General features: G+C 36.3%; 1 pseudogene; it reads right to left on the bottom strand.

The window, feature by feature from the left end:
• Positions 1–14,669: 14,669 nt before the first annotated feature.
• On the bottom strand, positions 14,670–16,824 carry LOC149267338 (iron-sulfur cluster assembly SufBD family protein ABCI8, chloroplastic pseudogene; annotated as a pseudogene).
• Between the last annotated feature and the right edge of the window lie 5,445 nt (positions 16,825–22,269).

Below are 22,269 nucleotides of genomic sequence, written 5' to 3' on the forward strand. Positions count from 1 at the left end.
ATCTTCGGGCTCATTTTTCTGGATCTTGGTGGTGGCAACAGTGGCACTGGGCTCCGCATCAATGATTTGCTTCCTTTTGCGATTCCCCTTATCAGGTTTCAGCTCAGGGTCGGAACATGCATCTAATTCGGAAGCCTTCAACTCGGCCACCAGTGACTGCTTGGTCCGACACTCACTTGTGTTATGAGTGGGACTCTTTTGGAACTCACACCATTTTCCTGTGTCCTTCTTCGGCTTCGTGGTGTTGTTCTTTTCTTGTGGCTTCGAGCGGTTGTCTTGGGTCACCCCGCCTTGGCTTTGTCCTTTTGGCTTTGGATTTTCAGATCCAAAGTCTCACTTCTTCTGTTTGAACTTTTTCTCGATTTTGACACCGTATCAGTATGTTGTGCTGAGTGAGGAGATGTTCAAGAACTCCATCTCTTCCTGGATGTATCTGTGTAGGAAGCCGCGGTATTTTAGCACCAGATGCAGCTCAGAATCTTTGATACCCAATTGTGTGCGAAGGGAATGAAAATTTTTTGTGAACTCTAGCACATCTTGGTCTAATCCCTACCGTTGTGTGGTCCATTTGATGTATTTGTCCTTGTAGCTTTTGACAGGGTAGTACTACTCCTTGACAACATCCCGGAAGTCATTCCAAGTGGGTGTTGTTGGAAATAATACTGAGAGGGGGGGTGAATCAGTATTATCTATCAATTTGACAAATCTTCCTTATTTGATCTTTTGAATTATTCTTGCATATCAGTACCATAAAATAATGAGCATGAACAAAGAAAATAGACAGTCACACCAAAGAACACAAGATGTAAGGTGGAAACCCAATGTGGGAGAAAACCACCTGCTGCAATATGTCTCTATCTTCTTTCAAGAAATTCTTTTTACAATGATTTTGTACTGGTGCAGTCCTTTACCAGTACGCAGGCTGCAACCTGCAGAGAGCTACAACTCTCTCTCGTTTTCCAGTCTCTCCTGGAAGGGAGCTACAACCCCCTACTTCTTTTCATGAAGAATCAAATGATCAACAAGTATACAACAGATACAGTCCACTACAGATATCAGATCAGTAATCACAGGAACAACCCAGAACACCTTATGAACAGAAATATACAATTAACAGATCATCTTAAGACAGGGACGCAATTTTTCTTTCTGTGGCCTGCGACTGGACGCAGTTTACCTTCTGCTGTTCTGCGTGCAAACGCACTGTTCCTTTAAGCTTCTCTGCGTACCGGCGCACCCAGTAACACTATCGCGCCGCGTCTTTCGCTTCAGAGACGCACCCAATAACACAGTCGCGCCGCGTCTTTTGCTTCAGAGACGCACCTGAGCCCGGTCTTCCCTGCGTCTCGGCGCACTTGTCCTTCACTGAACCTGCGTCCCTTCAGATATAAAAGATATGAGGACTTCAGAACTGACCCAACCACTCAGATCTACAGATCTGATCATGCGCCAAAGAGATCACAGTCCATTAGAAGATTCGCCCTCATAGATCTGGACTAGATCTCACCAAAAGATATTCAACCAAGATGATGCCAAATCCAAATGAACTCCTTTGCTTTATATAGGCAAGCCCCTCCCCAAAACATGGAACAATACCACGAGCCGACACCATAGAAACACAAAAACCGTCGGCTAGATACCACACAAGAAACCCCCACGTGCTTTTCTCTGCCTTGAAATGTGTGCACTGGGTGGACGCACCTCCTGAACGGCTGGCCTGCGTCCCTGGACGCGGGTTCTGCATGGTATACCTGCGGGGACGCACTTGCTGAACAGATTTCCTGCGTCCTTCTTAAAAATAGAGAGCTGATCATCAAGAATAGTGATCTATCACCTGAATGGGTTGCCATCAAGGACAACACCTGAATCATAATGCCAACAATCTCCCCCTTTGGACTTGATGGCAACCTCATGATCTTCAGCTTCATTCTCCCCCTTTGACATCAAGGGAAAAGAGTATACTCCCCCTATGCTCATGCTCTTCCAGATTTGTAACAAATAACCAGAAATCCATCATGAAGGAGATAGAGACATATTGCAGCTATTTCCAAGATCTCCTTCTCCATAATGCCAACAATGCATTATGTGCTCCCCCTGAGCCTATACCACCAATAGGAAGATGATCAACAATAAGATGATGCATCAACAACCCCCAGCTTTTGCCTGAGGTATTCAAAAGTGTCCCTGGGCAACGGTTTGGTGAAAATATCAGCAACTTGTTCCTTAGAAGGAACATACTCCAATTTGACCTTCTGTTCAAGTACTTGTTCCCGGAGAAAATGGTACTTGATTGGTATGTGCTTGGTTTTTGAATGCATAACCGGATTCTTTGAGATGCTGATTGCACTTGTGTTGTCACATAAGATAGGAATAGGAGGTGTACAAGTGATTTGATAATCCTGCAAAGTCTGCATCATCCAAAGAAGTTGGGTGCAACAAGATGCAGCAGCAACATATTCCGCTTCAGCTGTAGACAAGGCAATTGAACTCTGTTTCTTGCTGAACCAAGATACCAGTCTGGAGCCCATAAAGAATGCACCGCCACTTGTGCTTTTCCTGTCATCCACGCTTCCGGCCCAATCTGCATCTGTGTACGCATGAAGAGTGAGATCTGTATCTCTAGGATACCATAAGCCATAATTTTGAGTCCCTTGAAGATATTTGAATATTCTCTTCACTGCTTGAAGATGAGTCTCCTTTGGATTTGCCTGAAATCTTCCAACTATTCCAACTGCATGCATGATGTCTGGTCGGGTACCTGTCAAATATAGTAAACTTCCAATCATAGATCTGTAGGTTGGTTGATGTACTGCTGCAGATTCATCATTTGCACTGAGACTACATCCTGTGACCATGGGTGTACATACTGGTTTTGCATCTTCCATGCCATATTTTTTCAAAATCTGCTTGAGATACTTGGTTTGAGATAAAAGGATTCCTCCTTCCTTTTGTTGGATTTGCAAACCAAGGAAGTATGTCAGTTCTCCTAGCAAGGACATTTCAAATTCTTTCTGCATGACTGAGGCAAAGCTTTGACTCATAGCTTCTTCATTGCTGCCAAAAATAATGTCATCTACATACACAACAAGTATTAGCAATTTGTCATTTTCAACTTTTATATATAGATTGCTATCTGCTGAACCTTTTGAAAAACCTTGTTGATGAAGATATTTGTCCAACCGGTAGTACCAAGCCCTTGGGGCTTGTTTGAGACCATAGAGAGCCTTTTTCAATCGGCATACAAGATTTGGATCATTTCCAAGAATGAACCCATCTGGCTGTTCAATGTACACTTCTTCTTCCAAGTCTCCATTCAGAAATGCTGATTTTACGTCCATTTGAAATACTTTGAAGTTCTGAAAACTTGAGAGAGCAAGGAACATTCGGATGGCCTCAAGTCTTGCAACAGGAGCAAAAGTTTCTTCAAAGTCTATTCCTTCTTGCTGTGCATACCCTTTACAAACAAGTCTGGCTTTGTTTCTAATTACTTCTCCATTTTCATTCAATTTATTTTTGAAGACCCATTTTGTTCCGATAACATTCTTATCCTTTGGTCTAGGAACCAGCTCCCAAGTGTTGTTCTTTTCGATTTGCTCAAGTTCTTCATCCATTGCTTTCACCCAACATTCATCTTTGCATGCCTCTTTCACATTTTGTGGTTCAGTAGAGGAGAGTAATGCCAAATAGCTTGAAGCTTCTGCAACTGTTCTTCTAGTTTGTATACCTGCTTCTTTCTGTCCCATGATCTGAGATTCTGGATGGTTCTTCTGAACATATCTGGATGGAGTCTTTTCTTCTATTCTTGTTCGTTCTTCTGCGTCTTCGTGAGGTTCTTCTTGAGATTCTTCTTGAGGTTCTTCTTCTTCATCATTCTGTCTTTGAGGGTAGCTTTCATCTTCTTCGATATCTTCACGATGTATTTGCCTAGGAATGTATCCCTTCTCATCAACCACTACATCAATGCTGTCAACAATTCTGCCAAGTCTTTTATTGTAGCATTTGTATGCTTTGCTATGTGGAGAATAGCCAAGAAGAATGCCTTCATCTGCTCTAGGATCAAGTTTACCAAGCTGCTCCTCAGTATTCTTGATATAGCATTTACTCCCAAAGATTTTGAAATGCTTTACTGAAGGAGTTTTACCACTCCAGAGCTCATGAGGAGTTTGAGTGCTGTTCACTCGAACATTTGTCTTGTTGAGAATAATAACCGCAGTATGTGCAGCTTCACCCCAGAAAGTTGCGGGAGTTCCTGATTCATCAAGCATAGCACGAGCCATTTGTTGGATTGTTCTGTTCATTCTTTCAACAACTCCATTTTGCTGAGGAGTTCTAGCCGTAGAGAATTCTCTCCTTATCCCATGTTCATCACAGAAATCGAAAAATTCATTTGAAGTAAATTCCCCACCTCTGTCGGATCTGAGGCACTTAATTTTGTGACCTGATTCATTTTCAACCAAGGCTTTGAAGGATTTGAATTTTTCGAATGCTTCATCTTTGTGCTTCATAAGTCCTAACCAAACAAACCTGGAGAAGTCGTCAATAAATAATATCAAGTATTCCTCTCCTCTAGGTGTTCTTTTCCTGAATGGTCCACATACATCTGTATGTACTAGCTCAAGAGGCATGCTAGCTGATCCTTCTTTCTCTGGAAAGTTAGTCCTGGTTTGTTTTCCAAACTGACATGATCTGCATATGGTGTTGTCAGGAATTTTGATATCTGGAAGATCGCGAACTGCCTGATATTTGCAAGCTTTCCTTATTTGTGAGAAGCTTAGATGTCCCAACCTTCGATGCCATAACCAGTGCTCTTCATCCTTGCTTAGATAGCATTGTTGTTGTCCTTCATCAAATATGTATAGATTATTTGGAGTTCTTTTTCCTTTGAGAACTGTTTTACCTGTATCAAGATCACGAACAAGACATCCATTTGATCTGAATATAACCTCGGTTCTTTGATCACACATCTGGCTGACACTTAGAAGATTATGCTTCAAACCATCAACAAACAAAACATTTCCAGCCTTAACATCTTCTTTTAAGGGAGCAATACCTTTTCCTTTTATAGTTGCAGGAGTATCATTTCCAAAAGAGACTTTCTTTCCCTTTTCTAAACTAGAATAAGACTCAAGTTTTTCTTTATCACCTGTCATATGCTTCGAACATCCACTGTCAATGTACCATAGATTTTCTTGCCCTTCTGCATAAAATGCTATCCCACATCTTTCTGTTTGAGGTTCCTTTATTCTCCATGTTTTGGTGCCTGAGGCTTGTTCCTTTTTCCGCTCTTGTACTTTTCTTTCCGGAAACCTGCTTCTGCATTCAAAGTCTTCATGTCCAAAATTATTGCAAATAGAACATTCGACTTCATTTTCAAGAGCTGAAAAGTTGTTATAGGTCCTTTTTGTAATCCCTGTCATACTTCTTTGTTTTTGAGCTTCCCTAGTCATGATTGTTTTATACGCAACACATTGAGCTGCTTTGTGACCAAAGTTATGGCAAGAAAAGCATTGTCCATTGAAGAAGCTTCTGCGATTATTGAATCTACCAGCCAACTGATTGTAATTTCTATTTTCATCTATTCTTGAACCAAAATGAGAAGATTTTACCTGTGGCTGGTTGTGGCTTTTGTTCACCCTTAAGCTGGATTGCCCCTGATGGTTTCTGTTTGACATTTGTCCCTGCTTTACCTGATGATCTTCCTTGTGCTCTTGCTCATTTCTTCTTGCTGCATCAAGATAAATTTTTGAAGTGTATGCTTGAGAAGTTTCTCCATTATAGCCCAGACCTGTCTTATTTAGTGGAGACCGCTGCACACTGATAATCTCATCCAAAGTTTCTGATCCTTTGACAAACTTGAGATTAATAGTTTTCTTTTCTCAATTTCTTTTCTAAGACCAACAATTTCACCTTCTAATTTTTCAAGATGTTTTTCCTTTTCATCAATTTGAAATTGTAGAGTATCAATAATCATGTTCTTTTCTTCTATACATCTCTTGAGTCTAGTAATTTCATCATAAAGGTTATCCACATCTACAGCATCCTCATAATCATCATCTTCAAATGCCATTAACAACCTATATTTATTACCTTGTTCATCTTCATCACTGTTTGATAAGCCATCACTATCTTCATGGGTGTAGTAGCTTTTCTTATTTGCACTTTGTTTCTTGTTCCATCTAACTGGTTCCTTTCCTTTATCCTTATAAGAGCATTTTGCAGCATAATGACCTACTCTTCCACAAGCAAAGCATTTGAAAGGTAGCTTACCTCTGAACCTTCCAGAACCCCTTTGAAGATTTCTGACAAAATTTGATTCTTCTTCCTCTTCTTCTGGAACATGGCTTGCTTCATAGTGATCTTCTTTGCCTGATGCTTTAAAAGCAGCCTCCCTTCTGTCTGATGGTCCTCCCTTTCTCATTTCATAAGCAGTTAGAATTCCATGTAGCTGAGACATAGTGAGAACACGGAGATTTTCTTTTTCTTCTATTGCAGATACTTTAGATTCAAACTTGGGGGATAATGATCTTAGAATCTTTTGAACTACTATAGACTCCTTTATTTCTTCACCCAAATTTTTCATACAATTTACAATCTCATCTACCCGAAGAAAATAATTAGCCACACTTTCATCATTATACATCTTGAGAGTCTCATATTGAATCCTGAGAGTTTGAAGTTTGGCTTGTTTTACCTGTTCATCTCCTTCATAGCTTGTGATCATTTTGTCCCATATTTCTTTTGCTGATTTGAAGTGCATTACCTTCATGAATTCTGTTTGGGATATACTTCCTAATAAAGTACTGACTGCTTTTGCATTTGTTTCATACTTCTTTTTCTCAGCTGGATCTGTAGGAGTAGCTGAAGGAAAAGCATAGCCTGTTTCTACAATGTCCCAAACTTCAGTACCAAGAGATTGAAGATATGCAGTAACTCTTACCTTCCAATAATTGAAGTTTGTCCCATCAAAAACCGGTGGCCTGATTGATGCTTCTCTCTCGTAGTTGCTCATGATGAACGATCTACCTTCAAGCGATCAAGCTTTTCTGAAGGACCTGCTCTGATACCAATTGTTGGAAATAATACTGAGAGGGGGGGTGAATCAGTATTATCTATCAATTTGACAAATCTTCCTTATTTGATCTTTTGAATTATTCTTGCATATCAGTACCATAAAATAATGAGCATGAACAAAGAAAATAGACAGTCACACCAAAGAACACAAGATGTAAGGTGGAAACCCAATGTGGGAGAAAACCACCTGCTGCAATATGTCTCTATCTTCTTTCAAGAAATTCTTTTTACAATGATCTTGTACTGGTGCAGTCCTTTACCAGTACGCAGGCTGCAACCTGCAGAGAGCTACAACTCTCTCTCGTTTTCCAGTCTCTCCTGGAAGGGAGCTACAACCCCCTACTTCTTTTCATGAAGAATCAAATGATCAACAAGTATACAACAGATACAGTCCACTACAGATATCAGATCAGTAATCACAGGAACAACCCAGAACACCTTATGAACAGAAATATACAATTAACAGATCATCTTAAGACAGGGACGCAATTTTTCTTTCTGTGGCCTGCGACTGGACGCAGTTTACCTTCTGCTGTTCTGCGTGCAAACGCACTGTTCCTTTAAGCTTCTCTGCGTACCGGCGCACCCAGTAACACTATCGCGCCGCGTCTTTCGCTTCAGAGACGCACCCAATAACACAGTCGCGCCGCGTCTTTTGCTTCAGAGACGCACCTGAGCCCGGTCTTCCCTGCGTCTCGGCGCACTTGTCCTTCACTGAACCTGCGTCCCTTCAGATATAAAAGATATGAGGACTTCAGAACTGACCCAACCACTCAGATCTACAGATCTGATCATGCGCCAAAGAGATCACAGTCCATTAGAAGATTCGCCCTCATAGATCTGGACTAGATCTCACCAAAAGATATTCAACCAAGATGATGCCAAATCCAAATGAACTCCTTTGCTTTATATAGGCAAGCCCCTCCCCAAAACATGGAACAATACCACGAGCCGACACCATAGAAACACAAAAACCGTCGGCTAGATACCACACAAGAAACCCCCACGTGCTTTTCTCTGCCTTGAAATGTGTGCACTGGGTGGACGCACCTCCTGAACGGCTGGCCTGCGTCCCTGGACGCGGGTTCTGCATGGTATACCTGCGGGGACGCACTTGCTGAACAGATTTCCTGCGTCCTTCTTAAAAATAGAGAGCTGATCATCAAGAATAGTGATCTATCACCTGAATGGGTTGCCATCAAGGACAACACCTGAATCATAATGCCAACAGGTGTGGCTGAAAACAGTGAGCCTGTACTTTCATCCTTCTGCTTGCAGTAGGTTTCCTACCAGTCCTTGATGTGGTGGGCTGCTTTGAGAAGAGCGAAAAAAATCTTTTCCCGACTTGAAAATTCATGAACAGAAAAATACCCATCTAGCAGATTTAACCATTTATCTACGACATCTGCGTCTATTTGACCCTCGAAGATGGGGATTTCAAAATTAACTTGCAGCTTAAAGGGTGTGGCATTTCCAGAATAGCTGTTGGAAGCTGATGCGTCGCCTCTGGGTAGCCGCTGAAGGATCTGGGCAAAGCTGTCCATCATCGCGTTCCTTTGTCTCTCAAGGGCTTCTTCGAGCAAGATTTTGATGGGATCTCCTGGCCCCTCGTTTTTCTTCTCATCCGCCATGGGAGGTTGTCGAGATTTGTGAGGCTGGTCTTGCAAAGGTTCGACCAGTTCAAGCCCTAACTCCTTATATCCCGACCTCGTTGGGGACATGCAAAGAAAAAATAGAGAAAAAACAGACCGCTTTGATACCACTGATCTGGATTTAAATAGGAACACAATAAAATACAGAGATAATCATAAAGACAGATATGCAACAGAAATAATACTTCATTTCATTACTGTAAAATACTGAAATATGCTTACAAACAGAAATGGAAATAAACCAACTAGGGCGATGGTAGCTTATCTCTGAGAAGAGATGTGGGGGCTACATGCCTTTTTTTAACTGTGTTACAATGAGGCTCGAAGGCCTATTTATTGTTGAGAAACAATGGAAAACCCTTCACATTCCAAAACCTAACCCCAGAAGATGAAACGCCAAATTGTGGGCCCCGTTTCTGGGTAAGTTGGTACATCAACTTCCCGGGGTCGTGAATTGGTCATATTATCTCCGTTTGACGCGCATGATATCCCGTTGGAAAGATCTCTTCGAGGACTACGAAGGAAAAGATGATTTTTTGAAAAAAAAATCGTTGGCGGTAGATTTTCCAAAAAACATCGTTTAGGGCCTCAAAATGGCTTCGAAAGTTTAGGACCGAAAAAGCTGTTAAAAATAGTAAATTGTGCTACAATTTAGGAAACTGAAAAGACTGAAAGAGACAGTTGTAGGGGTCCAAATGGGATAGGTGGGTGGCCACCAACATCCACCTGGATCACGTTTATCCACTTGGTGAGTTGTAATAGGGTTGGTTTGGCGGCATTTGGGGGACAATTAGGTTGGTTAGATGTTGTTTTTTGAGATAAATCTCAAACCCTTACTGTGACTGATACTAAAAATTAGTGTACATCAAATTGTTCCGCCAAATAACTACTGATAATTAAATTAAAATTTTAAAAACCATATTCTCAAAAATACATCCATAAAGATAATAGTTAATAAAAATATTAATAATATTTATTATTATTATTTAAATAATAATAAATAAATAATAAAAAACATTTATTATTTTTAATATTTATAACAATAGACAAAATGTTATATGATGTATATAACCTTTACATTAAAATATAAGTTAAAATAAATAATCTTTCCTATAGAATTTTTTTTAATTAAACTTTAATAAAAATTATTATAATCATATCATATTTTCCATTATTAATTATATAAATTATATTTTATATCTTATATGTTTTTATTTATATTCTATTTTATATTGAGTTATATAAAGAATATGGTTAGAATTTCAAAAAATTATTTTGAGTTATATAAAAATATCATTATAATAATACTTAGTGTATTTAGGTAAAAATTTAAAGATAGTAAATATAAACATTATATCTTACATTAATTATTTTTCTATTATAATGAAATAGTTTCATTATATCTCTACATCCATTATTCTTTAAGCATTATATGTTTATATGAATTTGAGTCATTTACAAGTGTTATGGAAATTTTTGTTAGAGAAAAATATACATAGATATAAAGGTTTTTGTAAAACCAATAATGTTTTAATTTTTGCTATATATATACATAACATTGACATTACTTGTATATCTTTATTTTGACTAAAAGATAATATATTTTTTTTAAATCGGTGATAGTGATATAAAGATAGTTTTCAGTGTATTTTTTTTCTAAAACATATCTCTTGTAATTTTCTAACTTATCAAAATATAAGTCATATTATTGAAATTATATATATAGATTGTTTATGGATTATAAAAAAAAATTTAATCTAATCATAACATAAATTATATTATTAGTATTTTTTTAAATTCATTTTTTATATCATTTGTCTTTTTAATTATAAAAATAATTAATTATGTGCAAATACATTTTTTAACCGATGATAAAATACAAAGAAAATTAAACAAGTCAATTTAGCATATGGCATTGAAATATATTTGGATATATAATTAAAAAAACAAAGTTGGAAAATCACTAAAACAAATTTGAGATTGTTTAAATAATATCTTAAAAAAGGAAAACTTACCCTACTAGGTGTTTTCAAATTTATATAATTATTAATTTAAATGAGAAAATTAGAGAAACACTTGCTTATTTGCTCAAAGTAGTGTAGATGATAATAATAATAATAATAATAATAATACCAAAATTAACAAAATAAATCACCAATATTATTACTATGAGCAATAAATATTGTTTTTCTTCAAATACAATGCAATAAAATGAAATGGAACTAGTGAATTGATTAAGAAAAATGCAGACTTGGGTGTTACTATAACCCATTTCGAATTTTTACATCAAAATACATTTAAAAACATTTCAGTATTGGACTACAACATTTTAATTACACTAGTACAAAATGACTAATTAGTTACTAAAAAAACAACTAAAATTTGCATATAACGACCATTTTTCAGTCGGTGACCAATAGTAGCTAATTTACAATATCTTATAACGTGGCCAACTTATAGTCATTTTTAGCCTAGTCATTAATTGGTTTTCCCAATTTTACCATCTAGTAGTATATTTGGTCATAAATTTGGTCATTAATTTTCCATTCCTTTAGTCATTAATTGTCGCAATTGATGACCAAATATACAACAATAGATATTATTATATGAATCCTCAAGAAAACCCATTAATGACTAAAGCAATATGGCCAAAATGTTGGTCGTGTTACAAGATACTATAAATTAACTATTAATAGTCATATATATGCAAATTTTAGTCATCATATGAAACCAATTAATGACCAAAGAAATATGACTAAATTTTAGTCATGTTATAAGATAATGTAAATTATTTACTAATAGTCATATATATGCAAAATTTAGTTGTCATTTTAATAAAAAAAATATCATTTCCTGTAGTCATTTATCTTTTTTTTTTGTATTTTCGTATTCATTGTATAAACGACTGATTTAGTAGTTTCTATTCATTTCATTTAATTTCATTCATAATTATTATAAACGACTAATTTAATCATATATTCATTTTATTCATGTTCATCATTAATTAATATAAACTATTAATTTAGTAATTAAATATTTATTTTATGTGTTCATTATTAATGAACATAAATTAATTAGTATGATTTTGTGATTAAATTTTAAAAAACTTCCATACAATATGCATGTTTATCTAATATCATAACACAAAGTTAAATATGTTAATTACAAGACTAAATAATATCAAGTGCAAATAAAAATAATTTCAACCAATATAAATTTTATTATATAAAACATCAAGTATTACAATATGAGCTTCCAAATTAGTATCGGTTGGACTACAATTTACACATGAAATATTGTTTCATCATTTCAAAAAATTATCATTGTGTTCCCAAAGCATTGCAAGTGAATTCACCAACTTTGAAGGCTTGACCATGAGTGTCTATGAGTGTGTCTTATGCAAGATATTGGCTCTAAGGGTATCACTAGACATATTCCATTCTCTCTTTCATTTTTCATTTGTTGTTGCAGTGTTATTGTTCTAGTCTTTCTTCAATTGCTTCTTATTACCATCAATATTGAGTTCCTCTCATGAAAATGAAATAAGATACAATCCAGAGTATAAGACATGAAAGGCGATGAATAATTGAATTTAAAACAAAGTAGACTATAACAAATTTATACGACATATATCTCAACATTCGATAATGGCCACTATGTGGCTAGATGACTTGTATAAACAAAGAAAATAAAACGTCACCATAGAAAATAACACCTTAGGAACTTAGTATTCAACCTTCAACAAAATCTTAGGAATAATCATACCAACTAAGTTACATGTTAAAAATATCAGGCAATAGATAACTTGTGAAAACAAATGGAAAAAAAAAAGACCAGTGTAAAAGGTATCCTTATTGCTTGTTCTAAAAGAGTCATGTTCATTAAATTTGGATATTCTTTTGCCCACAATAAATGTTACTCGCTATTATGATCAATTTTTTTAGGATCATGAGATTAATCCAACGTCATATTGAATTGTGGAGACAAAATTATTCAAGTTTCCAAGATGAGTACCTCACTTGGTTGAATGAAGGTTCTAGCTTTGATTAGTGTCAAAAACTTAGGGAAACTGAACACTAAGGCCTAAGAAAATATATCACCACCTGTCCACTGAAAGAAAAAAATTCAATCCCACAATGGCCTCTAGGAGTACATTTCGTTGGATGGATATCACACTCTGAGAGATGATTGTATAATACAATGAGAAGTGTACATATATTGTCACAATTCCCCTCATAGTCAGATGCTATGGTTTTGTCCTATAGTATTAATCATATTATACTATTTAATTATAAATTATGATTATCAGATAATTATTCATTTGAATAATTAGTCTGAAATTGCATTTTCAGTATTTTTGTCTACATGAAAATATTCAGAAAAAAGGTAATTTTTATGACTAGTTAATTTCGAGTGAATCTAAATACACAAGAAATTATGGTGCCTTGGTCTTTCTCTGGCAGTTATCTGCTCGTTGTACCAATTGCTCCCATGTTCTCTATTGCTTTTGGTGAATTCATCTTTGATAATGTCCAACGCCAATGCAATGGACATTTATCCTTGATGTTTTTCTGAGCTAAAGGGAAGCTCCACAAGTAACAACCAAAAAGTAGCCTCAAATATATTATTGGGGGCCAAATTGCAGTAATTATATGACAAGACAAGAAAAGCTACACGTTAATTACCTTCCCTTTAATATTGATTAATAATTTCTTTGCATGATCATGTAATACTAAAGTGTCAAGTAGGGACATTTAAAGTTAGTCATCCATCAATATCACCTTTGAGAGTGATTAGTAGTTAATACTTCCTATTACACACAGTAGATCACCAACTTCAAGGATAGAAATATAAACACAACAAAATTAACTTAAAAGAAATGCTAGGAAGTCAAATGAGACTAATCTTGAGTCAAGAAAATACCAAGCCCTTCACATTAGAGAGGCATTCTTAGGCACTAAAATAGAAAATCCTTCCATTGCCTCATTTTCACCTTTTCTTTAATTTCTTTAATTGAGAACATAACTTTTAGAAAAAAAAAAATCATTGAAAAAGGTCTCAAAATCCTAACAAATTCTCAAGTGATTGTTGTATCAATTAAATAAAAAGGAAATCATTCGATATGATTTTAACTTGAAGAATATATTGAAGAATATGAATCTTTCTCATCCCTTTCTGCTAATCAAATTTTAATCGTGGGTTCCAATCAAGTAATCAATTTCCCTCCAAGATACTTAAGAGATCACCTTGGAGAAGGACTTCTAGAACCATTGGGATAATCGAAATGGAATTAACTAGGAGGAAAATGAAGCACTTTAGTGGGTGCTCCAAAAAAATTGAATGTAACTGAAAATGGTTTTATACTCCCTCCACACATTTTAAAACAAAAACCATCTAGCTGCATCTCATATATTTTCCACCTTTCTCTAATATGTAATTCTTTGAGCAAGAATAGAGAATTGATAAATATTGTCATGAAAGAGGACTCTTCATAATCCCAATATGTTGGCCTCTAACAAATAAACAATTTCATGTAGTGAATAAATCTTACATGGTAGATTTCAGTGACTAAAATGACAACTTTATTCTTAATCTCATTACAACAAAAATAAATTCAACCCTAACTAGTTGGGATCTAACAAATCAAGAATTTCATGTAGTAAAGTAAACTTACATGGTAGATCCCAATTATTTGAAATGAAAAATTTATTCTTGATCTTATTACAACATAGATAAATTCAAGAGTACATACATATTTCCTTATCTGAGACAAACTTTGAACACATTATGAGATTTCATAGAAATATAATGATACGATTTACCTGTAGGACATGAGAAAGCTATCTACATCTAGAACTCGTCACTGGACAATATTGTTATTGAGACACCATCTCATGGCATTAGAATCATGTAGATAGATAGTGTTATAGAGATACCTTGCAACACCTATTCAACACTACCTTCAAGCTTCAAATTCATCAATTGATTTACTTTAGTAGCAAATTCTAGTGGGATTTCATTAAATACAACCTGAAAAAAGCCATTTATGATAGCTATCGTTGCCTTCTCTGGATCTATCCCCCTCCGGAAATAGAATAACTGATATTCCCCAATTTTTGAGGTACTTGCTTCATGTTCCACATGGGTTATTAGGTTTTTCACGTGGAAAGGTTGCAAATATTAGATGTATAATGGAAACAAGCATGCAATTCAAGGTTGCTCCTAAAGTCTCTTTGGTGAATTATAAAACACCATCCACTTAAAACATGATATATGGTAGTAACAAAAAACTACCCAAGATCCCACTTAAGAATTCAAATTGCAAATAGGAGATGTCTTAAAAAATATCAACTATTTAATTGCATAATCACACTAAAATAGATAAATCTTTAAAATGTTGAAAAGTGTGAAAAAAATAGAGTTGGAATATTATAGTTATGTTAGGTTAGATATAGCTATGTAAAATGTAACTTCTATAGCTACATGAAATGTAACTTCTATATAACATTCTAAATATCCCTTTTGAGTCATTTAAGAGGCTAACATTTTGTTTATCTTCAGTTAATAACTTAATACTCCACCAAAAATGAAGTTATGCAATTAGCATATGCACAATAAGATACAATATGCATGAGTTATAAGTAATATGACGTTTAAATTTTATATCAAGACAAATTTTTTCTCATCTCATTAACTCTTATCTTATAGTTGGGATGTATATAGCCTTTAAAATTTTGAGCCATCCTTGTCATATCTTATGTTTAATGATGCATAGAGCGTTTAAAAGCATCAACCTTTTTTGTTATTTTATGTACAGTCAATTTAAATGGATGTGCTCATAATTTTATTCAATATTATCTTGTGCAACTGGAAATAAAATGATGTGGGGGTGGTGTTTGTAGTGATTTTCAAACTTGTTTTAATTACTTAAATTTAGCATATTTAAAAGAAACACGGGTGGTGTTTCTAGTGATTTTCAAACTTGTTTTAATTACCTAAATTTAGCTTATTTAAAGTAAATAGTTGCACTGACCATCTTATCTTCAAGTCAGTAACTTTTCTTGAGGGCATCTTCATGACATCCACCATCTCTCAAAATTATAAAATATTAGTAGTATCTTGCACTAAATAGACAATGTTGGCATATAATATTTTATTGTGTTTTTTACTCCATGTCACAAATTTATTGATATTTTATGATTCTTGGTTTCGATTTCCATGCTAAGATTGGATTCATCATGCTTGCTATGATTTTTAGTTGTGCACACTTCATATTACTCCTAATTGTATCAAAAACTAAGAGTATGCACAATGACATGTAGTGACATGTGGGTGCCTATTTTACTCAGAGATATGCTTAATGTTTTAACCCATTCCAATCCTACCACAATGAAATTAAGAGGGACAAGGACACAAGAAGGACTATCAATAAATGAAATTAGAGACTTTAGAATGAAACTAAAATTGTACCTGAATGTAACGATAAGTATTTGCAGATGCCTGGTCACCAATGAGAATTGAATCACACTGTGAAAAAATCCTTGCATTATGGTAATTTGGTTGCACTTGCACTAATCCTCTGTAGTAGTTCCTTGACTTGCCTATAGATATAATTTTATAAACAATCCTACTCCTGCAATTCTTTTGTATATGGATCATCTTTGCCCCCCCTTATTGATAGTTATTTTTCAAGTCAATAGAATAGAACTCTCCAATTGCATCATTGCCTTGAAAAACAATTCTTGAGTATTTCCAGGTGATTGTCGAACCAATCTCTACTTAGGTCCATGAAATCCTTGATTTTTCTCCATTGCACAAACCTCTTTTCGTAATAAAATTATAAATCTCGTGTCTACATTCCTCATCCTTGACATGTCAATTATTTATAGTGAAATACTTTATCGTTGCTTCCTCAGTGCAATATAGATCCACTATTATGGCACGGAGATGATTAGTGTCATAAAATGGTGTAGTGCATCCTTCAATATATGTCACTGAACTCCTCTCACATCACAAAATTCCTCTCATCTACAATAATAATAGTTGTCTCAAACTACCTAGTCTCCATCTCATTCATCCTGAAATAAGTGGATATTTCCATTGGTGACAAAGTGTGCTTGGGGATTTAATAGAAGGAACTATCACTAGAAAAAAAAATGCAACATAATAGTTATCAGTAGGAGGAACAACCCTGCCAAGATGCTTCCTAACTAGATTAAGAGAGGGTCTCGATTACCTTTATTAGAGTATTTGATGGATGAGGTCCAATAAAGAAACTCCAAGGAGGTCTTTTAAGTGGAGCCATAGTAATAAAATAAATTTTAATCTTCAAAGAAAAAATTTCCCTTGGCCCTCCTTCTAGCGCCAAAAATGTTGATGGCCCAAAAGACCATGTCAACATTATAAGGGAGACCACCCGATTGGGAACTTGTTGTAGGGGCTACAACCACCCTCCGAAATTTTTGCCTAAGCCTTGTTTTGGAGCCTCCCTACCAACGTTTCATAGCACCTTGTCTTTCTTTTTCAAGTAAACAAGCTTCAGTGTTTTTCTTACACAAAGGCAGCCTCTTGATCACAACTTGATGCATTCCCCTCATAGGTTATTCATCTAGACTTGGTCTAGCTGTAGGTTGAGCAGCTCCCCCAAGAAATTGTGCAATTATGGAGGGAAACCATCCTTCCCTCCAGAAATTGTGCAATTCTATCTGGCATCTTGGTGGGCTCCAGAATTGTGCAATTCTGCAAGTAAACCCTCACAGTGAAAATTGTGCAATTTTCCCCAACAGGGCTACTCAGCCCAATATTTGTACAAATTTGGATAGGAGTCAGCTTCTCTACCTAAAAGTTACCCAAATCTCTTGGGTAGCCAGCCCAACTCTCAGCTAGAAATGTGCATTTCCTTCAAGTAGTTGAGCAGCGTCATGCATGAGAAGTTGGGTTGACCAATTCCACCCGGGACCAAGGAAACTTGACTTGCATGCATGGCTTGATTTTTCCTGGAATAGAAAAAGGAAACATGAAAAGGGAATCCCATGATTTAAGGAGCTATTTTTAGTAGCTAGAGGTTACATGCAAAGTTGTTTTAGAAACTTTCCTCCAAGTGTCGCTTTTTCCTAGCTCTGTGGCATGTGCATCATGAACTCAAAACTTATTTGTTCGACCCATTAGACCTCATTCTTTCACATCGATCTTTGATCTCTAACATCCCATGGCACATCCAGAACACTTCGACACATTTGGCCTAGCTATTCATGGGTAAGTGGCCTCAACTTGTTTTTTTCATTATTTCTATCGCTTTTCATATTTTCACTTTTGTGAGTGTTGTTTGCTTGATTTCTTTGAATGCTTGCTGTTGTTTACATGTACGCTAGCTTGTCCTAGCACTATTTTAGTTTTTGTTGCTATCTCACTACTATCACATGCATGAAACTGTTTTGTACAAATGGTCGCTGATTCAGTGGCTCGCTTCACCCACATGGATGTTGATCAGTTTACTAAATCTTTAATTCATGTTTGCATGCAATTTCAAAAACTTCTGATTTCACTTAGTGTTGACATGTGTTCACTTTAATATTTTCTTTCAATTTCCCGTCGACGAGTCTGACCAACCATGGCCCGGAGTCTACCTTCAATGAGACAACATTGCGCAATCTGGGGAAGGAAAGTTTTGTCCTCCTCTCCAGAAATGTGCATGTTTGCCCAGCACTATCCTCCAAGATTATTTTGCGCATTTCTAAGGGACAATGATTACTAGCCCAAAAAATTGCACAATGCAGTCCCTGATCCTATAGTCTCTCCCACCTGGAATTGCACATTGCGTAATCCCAACAACTAGCAGCAATTGTGGATTGCACATTGGACAAATCCAGTAGCCAGTCTTGCCTCCCAACTAGCCCAGACTTCCTTTTGCGTAGTTGTGGTATCCAGTCACCCAGCCTCCCAGAAGAAACTCTGCAATCTTGCCTATCATTTCCCCAGGTATGTGTTGTGTGATTCCTCGAATTTGCTTTGGTTTTCACTGACACATTTCTTGCCATGCATGTTTTTTGTCTCCAGATATTTCAAGTGTTCATCCACCTCTTAGTAGTACAGGATCAATGGCTTCCAAGAGAGAGCGATTAGATGACACTGATGGAAATGTAGCTGGAGTAGAAGTTGAGCGAGTGTCCTCTAGTCTACTGATCTATTAAGATACAAAGTTGTTTTTAGACAAGGACATCAAATTGAAGTGGTAAGAGGTCAATGAAGCATTTGTAGACACTTTTGAGGAAGACCTCGAAGACCATCAGGTGTATGTGAACATTCACAAGTTTGGCTTGCACCAGGATTGCATGCAGATACCCCATGTTCCCATGCACGGACATGATACACTAGATCGTCTCTCACACTGACCTCGAGACAATGACCTTGAGCAGTGTTAGTGGGACGAAGCTTGCAACCTTCTAGGCATGAGATTATGATGAGATGTATCAGATGCCAGAGCTCGTGACTGTCATGAAGACTCCATTCAACTTACCCAACAAGAGTGCTAACACCAGAGACATTCTAAAGAATTGGGTAAAGCAGCTGACTCGATTCAGCTCGACATCCAACCAAATATATAAGACAAAGATGCTACAGAATTTGTATCAATACTTGGTCATATTTTCATGTCGACTGTATGGCCAATAATGCACGAAAACCTTCCCACAGTGTTGGGTGATTACACTAGACCAACTGGATAGAGACGAGAAACCATGTAATTGGTCCGATAAGTTGGCTCATCAGCTGAAGGAACAAGTAACGAAGGCTCAACAGTCACCTGAAGGTATGCATGTAGAGATTTACATGTCTGACTACATCTTAGATGCAATCTGTGCCCGACAGAAGTTCTTGGGTTTGGAGTGGGCAGTGTCACCAACAGAGACTGATGTGAACACATATTTCAAGTTGTTTTCCCAATGCAACTTCAGAGGAGTATTCACACGGCTGTCTCATAATTTTGTCACCCAGTGTACGAGATGATATTCAAACACGATTCACCCTGCATGTTGAAGGAAGTAATGGAGGCATTGATAGGCATTGTTAATTGGTATGCCTCACATCCAGCACCTTCATCCGAATGTTCAGCACGAAGAAGCCTCCACATGTTCTACCAATGTTTTCCTTGGACATGTGTTCATGTAGGAAGTAGCATATCACATCTCGATAGGATTGACAACTCGACCACATCGGAAAAAGAAGGCACTGTTACACAAAATATTGTCACCATGACTATTTGCAGTCAGTATGGGTCTATCATCATTCATACTGTCCTCCTTAGCAAGTCTCAAACCTCAGCTCTTCATGTCAAGCTTTGAAAATGAGAGAAAGATCTTAAAAATCAATAAAGCTCTGGTTCTGCACTTTCTCTCACTGTTACTTGCGGTCCCGCACCCTTTGTTCATGATACCTGCAGACCTACCCGCTCTGTCTCTAAAGGAGTGGGTGCGGACCCCTATGAAAGTCAAAAAGACACAAGTTTATTCTTAAAAACTCACTTGTGGTTAATTCTAGATGATTCTAGAAGGAATCTTGTCGTGGATGGTTCGCTCCTAGGTGGTTCATGCATCCCAAAATTGAAGGAGCTAATCCCATGATGAGAGGAGCTTATCCCTTTGAAGGAGGGCTTTATCCCTTTGAAGGTGGACCTAGTAACTTCCCTCCATTGCACTATAAATTAAGGCATTGGGCTAGTTGCTAGAGAGGTTAGAAGCTAAACATTTTTTAGGGTAAATGCTGTTGGAATTGAGACTTCCTAGTTAAGCTTGAGAGGAGAGATTACATACCTTTTGGCTCCATTGGGAAGATAGTGAAACTTGTCAAAGTAGAGGAGACTTCTTGCTGGACCCTAGGAGGAGATTGTATAGCATCAAGGCACCAAGGTTCTAAAGTTCTTCTTTGATTAAAGTTAATACAATCAGATTCAATTTTCTCAACAAATTGTCTTATGTGATTTGTTTCATGAATTCCTTGATCATCATGATAAGTATGCTTTATTATATTGGCTTTTCAGGTGCTATTTAATGTGTGTGCTTGTTTGTGTTTGCATATTCTCTACAAGGGAGCTCATTTGGATTAACAGAGCGAGGCTTCCACAAACTTGCATTGGACCCAAGGTAGGCCTAAAACACTTGTTTGCCTTTATTTATAAATTGCATATTTAGAGAAAGATAGAATTTGTTTGGTTTGCTTGTCGCTATATATCATTAGATACTAGGGAGGTCGGTCTTGTCCGCAAGAATGACTTATCCGAGCAGACAAAATGGCGACTCCACTAGGGACTTGAATTTTTTATTTGCTTTTACTTTGACTTGAGAAACTGTGTTTTTGTTTCTATTTTTGGCTTGATGTGTGTGGGATTGGGTACGTTTAATAGATCTTGAATTATTTTTTGTTTTTCATACTTTTGGGAGAGGACCACACCCTCTGCTTGTAACACAGTGCAGACCTATCTGCACTTTTGCTTTACACACAGAGCGGTACCACACCTGTGTGGACTGCAGACCTGTGGACCCTGTCAAAATTTTGAAAAACTTAAGATTTTCTCTTTCAGTCAGCTTAGGATTTTTTAATGTGTTTTTAGCCTCTTCCCAGATCTGCACATGACCTGTCAGGAACTTTTCTTAGGTTAATTCCATTGGCATTAGGGTTTTAGGTGAAATTCCTAGAATTTTTGGTTGTCGGGCTTGATTTTCATTTTGGTCTTGTAGTAGCTTAGAGCTTAGAAGCCTTAGAAGCCTCAGATCACCTTGGTTTTTACTAGCCTTCTTATGAGTCTAACCATTTGCAAAATCTGCCTTTGTTGAGGAATCCATCTTGTTTTTCTCTTTGTGAAACTTCGAAAGGACTTGTGTTAAAAGTTTTGGATTTCATTTTTAGAAAAGAAAACAAAAATTGGTTGTTTTTTGACTGATTTGTGATTCTGGACAAATTAGTCCTTAGTTTGCTTATAGCTAAGTAAAACATCCTTGAAAAGAAATCTTGTAAGCTTTTAATTCAAATAGTTTTTTAGAATTTATAGATCTCAAGATTAGATTTTTCCATAGTTTTGAGTGTTTTATAAAAATTAAAAAAAATCTCTTTTGAAAAAGTTTGTTTTTGTAGTATTTGAGTGTTTGAAAGAAAAGGGAAATTTTCGTGAGCATAACTAGTTGTCTCGTTTTTTAGTGTATTGGAAAAGACAAAAAGCTCTTCTTTTGATTTGTTTGTTAAGAACAATTTTTTTTTTACAAGTATTTGCATTCTCAACTCTTTCTTAGCTAGAAATTCATTGAAGGGAAAAGATTGCTTATCATCTTAAGTGCATTTTTTAGTGATTTAGAGTCGAGTCTTCACACCATAAGTTTCATCTGCGCACCTTCTGACTTAAGAAAAAATCAATAAAAATAACGGTTAAAGTAAAATCTATCTAGTAATCTTTTATTTCTAGGGCTCTATATCACCAACATAGCTTAGGCTAGTATCTTGGAGTAGGGAGTAATTAACTCTCCAAGATAGTAAAACAAACAAGTAGCTGTATCTTGCT

The sequence above is a fragment of the Pinus tabuliformis genome, chromosome 6, assembly GCF_031772625.1.
Source record: "Pinus tabuliformis cultivar Carrire ecotype Pingquan chromosome 6, CPIR1, whole genome shotgun sequence".
In the NCBI taxonomy this organism is placed as follows: domain Eukaryota; kingdom Viridiplantae; phylum Streptophyta; class Pinopsida; order Pinales; family Pinaceae; genus Pinus; species Pinus tabuliformis.